Raw genomic sequence first — 7,881 nt, 5'->3', positions numbered from 1 at the left:
AGTTTTTGGCGTGTCCTGTAGCAGAGGTGAGTCCTGTGAGTAGCAAACCGCCACCATCTCTCTTCTGGACCTCGGTCAAATCCTTTCTGCACTGCAAGGGCTGTTGGCTTTGTGGTCCTGATATGGACTGCTGACCTTCACCTTAATTTGAAAATTAGTTTTACTTAATCTTATTTGAAGTGTACCTGAGTGACAAGTGTTTAACACTGTGAACTCACAGCATAGATTTTTTTGGGTTTGATTCCCTGGGGGAGTTTGTTCTCCATGTGATGGCTGCTCTTTGTTCTTCCCACAAACCAAAGACAAACACATTTAGGTTGGTTAGAGCTGTGAGCAGAGTTTTCCTACCCCCAACATTAACTCTGTCAACATGTATTTAGGTCGTGTTAGTTTATTAAAGTTGTTTCAGACAGGATGCTTTTGTTTTCCTCACAGTGTGACCACTAGGTGGCTCAGTGCATTCATGAGGCAAATCTGATTTGACCCTGGTCTGCTTTCTCCTCCTCTGACACATTCACCTGCTTTACTGTACCTGTCCAAGAAATAGTCTCCATCATTGCTTATTTCTGTTTGCACTCTCAGCTCATCTCTGCGTGTTTTTAAATCTGTTCCATAAACATATCTGTTTTCTGAATGTAGCTGACATCTGAGAAACCAAACTTTACCATCAGCATCCATCTTTCCTTTGTTTTCTGTATTATTGTCACCTTTCAGGTTTTAATGAATGTTCCTTTAAAACCGTGTTTTGTTTTGGTTTGGTTTTTTTATGTTTAACATACCAACAGCTTTTCTGATTTGAAAATACAAGAAACTTCAGTCTGACTTTTTACAAATTTCATCTACAATTTTCAGCTGTAGAAATTAATTCTGTATTTGTAGGCCTGTCATCCACTCAGATGCAAACAAAAACAAACTAATAAACTTAATAAAGCTGTTCTGACTGACAGGTTGGCAAGCATTTACCTATTAACATGCAGAGCATCAATAGCATTTATATTGACACATTTCAGCAACCCATTTTTTTCCTTGTTTCGTTCCTCGCCACCTTAAGCTGCTAAACGCTCCGCCATGTTTAACGGAGAGTGACTTACTTTGTGTGCAGGGCTGGAAACATGAAGCAAAACAGTGAAGCTGCAGGACGCAAAATTGAAAGGAAGCTGAAAGAAGGCGATATGATTTAAGAAATTCTGGACTAATCAGACAGTGTGTTTTCACCACTTTAAGTTTTTCTTACCGTTTCAGTTGCTGACTACACTAATAGAAGAGACAGTGCTGGCTCAGGGTGATTAAATCTGCAGGCTCTGTCTTTTGTTTTGACACAGAGTACTTTTGACCGCTGCACTTCTTTACGGCTCCTCTCTCTCTGTTTCTGTCTCTCAGGTGGTGTGTCAGCTTGGAGATCTTGTTTGTGACTACAGTGTTGTTTATTTTTTGGACAAGCATGGAACAGTGTGTGTCGCGGTGGCAGCCAGTGTCATAACATCAGTGACTGCTGTTGGTGTAAGGTGGATGTGTCATAGACGTTCACACTTCAGATTTTATTTCTTTCTTTTTTTTTTTTATTTCAATGGGGACGGGGTTCTCAGGATGCTGCCCAGGATGATATTTTTTGAAACGTTGGAAATGAAACATCTCTCCAAACAAGAAAGACACACAGTTAGAGAAACGTACAATTGAGGCAGAAAAACACACACAAACACATAGATATACATCCAGTTTATGCACATACATCCATATACAGAAGCATGCAAATGCTAACACACACACACACACACATACACACGCTTTGACAAATCCAAACCAAAGCCTGGGAAATGTTCTCTCTGCCATGCAGGGTAATAATATGTCATACACCACCATTCAGCCACAGCAGGAATATAGACGGACAGAAAACTCATAGACAATGAGGCAAACAAACCACCAAATCACAGATTCTCTTCTTTTCCTCTTCATTCTTTCACTTTCCAAACCTGAAATGATGCTCCACACTAATGCAAGCTCTCGGTGAATAGAAGCGAGCCAACTCAGGGCCCTTGAGTGCTGAGGCCGTGTGAACAGTGCCGGTCTCAGGTCAGATTAAAATGAGGAACACTGGGGATGTGGTGTCCGACCAGCTGGCCTGCCTGCACTGTTCCCAGGATGGTGCTTACACAGACTGCCTAGACTCTTGAGAATTTATACCTGGAAAAAGACAGACCTGCACCGCGGAGACTGGTGTGTACAGACACTAAAACGGGGATACAGGACACTCAGGTTGATGCGTCCTCTCCGGACACACGTAACGCTCTCTTGAGTGAAGAGAGATTAAAAGAGGAAAAAAAAGATTATGGGGGAATTGACTCTCTCTGATCGAGCTCTACTCAGCCTGGATCTCCACAGAAAAACCTACGGATTGTCAAACCGCATCTTAATTTCTTCTCAGAAACCAGCAGACTGTAAGAGCTTTACTCTCTGGTTACCTTTTTGTTTTCATCTTTCTTTTTTTCACAGCTCCCACAACTCAAATACTGTGTCCCAAGATTTCCACTGCGAAAACATCACTATTCTGTACTGTAATATATACATTTGTTGATATGTACATGAGTCTGAATTATTTCATGTAGTCTCTCCCCCTTTTTATTTCTGTGAATAGTTTAACTTTTGTTTTACTCCCTGAAGCAGCTTGAACAGTTGATGTACTTGACAGTTTATAAATGACTCTAAAAGGAGTATTAATTGCTCTGTTTAATTGTTTAGATGGCTGCGAAAGATTTATTTTAGTGCCCTGAAAACTATATCTGAACAGTTGTTGGAATGTGAATGTGGAATATTTGCCTCGACGTCCCTTTTCCTCCCTCTATCATACAGTAACCTGGGTTCTACATTCTGCTATTTAAAGTGTGTTTCTCTGGTTGACCAGCGGAGAGTGCTGGTTTCACCTGAGTGGCTTTCGATTTGCCCTTTAAACTTAAATGATCTTTGAGAAAACTTGTAAATATTGTCAGACTACCCCAAAAGGTATCTTCACCACCTCTGTGTGGATGAGTCAGTTTACACAGTCACCGAAAAAACAAGAAACAAAACTGAATTTATCACTTGAGCTACAGAACGCATTATAAGATCGCCAACATTTCTGTTAAGTCTGAAGAATATTGCAGGTGTTCTCTCTGCCCCTCTTTTTTACTAACCAAAAAAAAAAAAACCTTTGATACTAACAGTTATCTTATACGATACGCAACTGGCCATAAAGGTATCCACTTCCCCAACAGGAAACTGGAGAGTGTGACATCAACACTGTACCCGCTCCACTTCTCTCCTGTCGAGGTAACTCTGCCCAGTTCCTGCAATATTTACAAGCTGACTGTGCTTGTTCCCTGTGCACCCACACCCGTTCATCCCCAGCTCCACTCACATCTCCAGTAGCCTCTCTCATGGCAGAGCTGACAATAACTACCACTCATAACTCATCAAGGGGAATGACTGACACTATTTCTGTGCAAACTCAGCTAACTAGCAGTTGCCTTAAATGCACTTTCCCCTTTTCTGTTTCCCCTGTTCCTTTTTAAGAATGATCTTTTTCAGGCGGTTATTACATATAATGTTACATATATATTGTTTTGGTTTTTATTTCACAGATGATCTTTACTGTCTGTCTTCCAGTCAGAATTTAACCCCCTCCTCCTACTTTCATTTAGATTATTAAATAATCAGAAAAAAGAGCAATGCTGTAAAAAATAAAAAAAATAATAATAATGGCCTTTGACCTGGAAGGTTAAATTGTCTTTTCTGTCGTTATTACAGTTTTGGTGTTCACAGTGAGCATTCAAACATAACCCTCCTTATATTTTTTCTTTCTTATTATTCTTTCTTCTTTCTTATGAATTTTAAACGTCCTCTTCCTTTTTTCACCCCGATTCTCAATACATTTCAGTCTTCTGTTTTCAAAGGTAAACGCTTATGTCTTGTAAATTTTTTTTTTTTTTTTTTTTTTTTTGGGGTCAAATATGCAGAGAACTATTCAAACATACATTTAAAAATGATCTACTCAGAGGAAAAGGAAGAAACGCATTTTCTGATTTGCTTTAAATGGCTACAATCACATCTTTCACTTTAATTCTGACGGCTGCTGCGAGATATCAGGTCCTTGAAAGGTGCTCAGAAGAATATAAGGCAAAGTTTTTAAGACTCTTAAACACGGCAGCATCACTTGCTGATGCAGTCAAAAGCTCCAGAACAGCTGAGCTTTGAGCTTTGAACACCAGCGGTACCGCAGCCACTGGACGTATGTGTTCTTCAGGGCAATTATTTTATCTTTTCATCAGCTTACAGGAGCTCTCTTATGAAGTTTGAAGACTTTTGTATCAGCATCATAAAAGCTTCCTTCCTACACTGAGTGAACAGCTCAGTTGTCTCAGGCTTGTTAAACAGTTGGGCTGTTCCACATTGTGACCGTGCTCCCCCCCAGCTCTGCAGGACACAGAACGGAGTCAGTCCAGGATAACAGTCTGTCTTTTCACTTTGGTCATGACTGTCCTTGCCAAGCCAGACAAGAACAGAGGCTGAGCCAAATTTTGTGCAGTAGATGCATCCTGCCAAAGGATGTCTGTCAGAAAAGCTATCTTTTAGCTGTCCTCCTTCCACCAGCTACACAGAGGGCACTCTGACAGGTTAGACTGTAGTGACTGAATCACTAATTCAAAATAACATTTTAAATACAAAAGTTCAAATAAATACAGACAATACATGTTTTTCCACCAATCAGCATTATTATTTGCATTTTTCTGCATCTGAGGATGCGATTGTTTATTTCATATTTGTTGTTTTATAAATGAAACAGCCTCTTCTGGCTATTAAAAAAATCTGTTTGGACCAAGCTGAGAAAAGGATGAATGGTTTTAAACGTCATATTTTCATTGACTCTGGATAACGTGTAAAGCTCTGTACCTCTGTGTTAAAGAGCCTGCCTTGTTCGAAGAGCTACACAAATGAAATTGTCAGAGCAGCATACACAGCACATCCTTGGAGGCTCCTTAACCTTATTTCAGCAGCAGCTGGTCAGCAGCCAAACCATCTCAGGCGGAAGCAGCTGCCCGCTCTGTGCTGGTCATGTTTTTATCAACTCATGCTCCTTTTGAACATGTGGGAATCGCTGTGGCATTTAAAGGTAATTTTAATCTAAATTAGCAGGAAGTACCTCAGCCATTTTGAGCTCACCACCCCCCCTTTTTTAACTGCTTCTCTAGAGCTATACCTCAGTTTAAGTCATTACAGAGGGCAGAGAAAATGTAAATAAAGATGAGCCACTTCCACCAGTGTGAGGGCAGACTGGTGGAAGTGGTAAATCACTGAGCTTTCAGACTAAACACATTAAAAGCTGTTATGCCGTGATTAACTCCCTGTGCTGCAGTCTCTGAGAATCACATTTTGGGATTTTTTTTATTTTGATACACAGCACTGAATGTATAACACGTACTGTAATGTGTGCCTGTCAGACTTTGTGTGTGATGGATCCAGGTTTGAATTGACTCGTATTGACGTGCCTGTGGAACAGTGGCCCATTTACCCACTTCTTTAAAGGTCCCACTTGCCGGAAGGCCTTTTGTGCCAAATCCATGAAGACCACTAGACTTGAATTAGCCAAACTCTCTCCTATCCGCCTTTTTTCCATCATGCCTGAATGAACATGAACTTAAGCCGGTGGCAAAATAAGAGCTGGTGTCTCATGGGGTTGTATTCAATTTACTAGCTGGCCTACCTTACATCAATTTTTCATATGACAATGTCAGATAGTCCAGTGTTTTGTTCCAACATTATTGCTGTCATTAATTTAAAAGCCTCATTAGATCAGACCAATATCCTGTAAGCCATCTTCTTGACTAAGTGCCAAACAGCTTTATGCGATAAGATGTATATTTCATTAATTTGCTGGAAAACTACCATCCAAGCTGCCATCTACGTTCTTTCCTCAGGATTGCTTACTGCAAATCCTCTTCTGCCAAAATACGACAAAAAGAACTCAGTGGCTGTTTTGTCATTATAGTTTGCAGCTGTTGTTACATCACCGACATTGAAAGCCAGACAGTGGGAGCTGATGGCTCCTCTGCCTCCCAGTCAGTCTGCTCTGTCCAGACCTCAGTGAAACAGGGTACAGGGCAGCATAAAGCATATCCTGCATGAGCCTCTGAGCACTGTCCTGGTTCTTTCACATGACATTGAATACTCGTCAAGTCATCGGAAGTGCTCGGTATCAGTGTTTGGCCAGCCGTAATACTAAAAGATGTTGGGTAAAATTATACGATTGTTGTCACGTTTGTTTTGTCCTCCTCCGTTCAGCGTTATTTACTGTACCTCAGAAAACACTGATACTCAGTCAGTTTAAAAAAAAAAAAAAAAAGAAAGAATTCCAGAGGGAGAAACTTTTAGCATCTGGCCTCTCTACAAGTCTTGGTGCTTTGATCACACCCGTGTGAGTGGAAATTTCTGCTGGCCTGGCAAGTCAGAGCAGTAGAAGCCAACAGAGCCACATGATCTGAAACAGTGGTATTCAGTGAAGAATGTGCGGAAATACAGCAACTTGTATTTTGATTCACTTTTAGTTGTATGAAAAAAATCAAAAAAAGAGTTTAGTGACCAATTTGTTATCTGCTCCTTGAACTTTCACTTCACTTCACTTCACTAATTCCTCTGATCTGTTCATGTCTGGGGTTAATTCTCTCCATGTTAGGATGTATTTCCAGTGACTCAGTGGTGTTCAAAGCTGCACAGTCCTGAAGGGTTAAGTTAGAAGTTCTGTCTTTGCTTCGAAATTTCAAGTTGGGTTCCATGCGTGAGTTTGTATTTCTTCCACAGGAAAGCACTGGATGCTGATGTGACTTGAATGGCTTGCGAAAGAGCTTTGTGCTTGAAATATTTTTGACAACCTGTTAGATGAGAATTGACTGCAGAGTGGTTGACCTTGAGACTTTTTCTCATTTCTATGGACTGTGTGCTTTCTGTCCTCCTTTTCTCTCTCTCTCACACACAGACCCACACACATACAATTGCCAACTCACTGGGATATAATGAAGGCAGTCACATGTTATTTCTAATCCACCTTCCAGCTCTCCAGTCAAACCGACTCAAATTGCTATTATTCTCTCACTTTGATTTATATCAGCTTGTTTAACAAATCTGAATGAGATTCAAACAGAGGACCATTAATTAGAACGCTTATGTTCTGTAGTTATATTTGATAAATGCAAAATAAGGCTCATAGGCTGGAACTATCTGTAACATAGTTGTCTGTTAAAAAGCAGCACAATTTGCCAAACATGCTGGTATGTGCTGGTGCCATTATTGGCCCCAGGTTCAGTGAGTCACAGCACTCTCTGAAGCTCTCTTGACTCAGCAGAGTCTCACTTTGAGACTCTGTGCCTGAAAGATGCTTGTCTCCCGCGGTGCTGACACGATCCTGTCTCATTTGTGCCGGCTTCAAGGAGGCACCCTGGGGTGACTTCTTGAAGCAGAGGAACCCAAAGAAGCTCCAGCTGTTTATCCTACTTTGGTAGGGGGGCGGGGCTGAAGTGGTGCTGAAAGGACAGCTCCCCTCACACTTACCTGGCTCAGTTCATTTTAACTAATTTTAACAAATTTTAAACCACAAAGTAAAAAAAAAAAAAAAAGAGATAAAACCAAAGTCCACCAAAGATTTTCACCCATTCTGGAAAAGTTGACAAAATAGCGAAGTAACCCGGCGCCACCAGCACTGCCATAGTCCCACCTCTTGTTTTAGTTCAACTCCTGCCTGCCTGTGTGCCCTGGCTTCCTCACAGCACGACACAGACACACACACAGACACACACAAGCAGCCACTCTGCACTCTCAGTTTGGCCGTCTTCCCCGGTCACTCAGCAGGGATCCACC

Source organism: Echeneis naucrates, chromosome 14, assembly GCF_900963305.1.
Source record: "Echeneis naucrates chromosome 14, fEcheNa1.1, whole genome shotgun sequence".
Taxonomy (NCBI): domain Eukaryota; kingdom Metazoa; phylum Chordata; class Actinopteri; order Carangiformes; family Echeneidae; genus Echeneis; species Echeneis naucrates.
Note: the sequence above shows the minus strand (reverse complement) of the source record.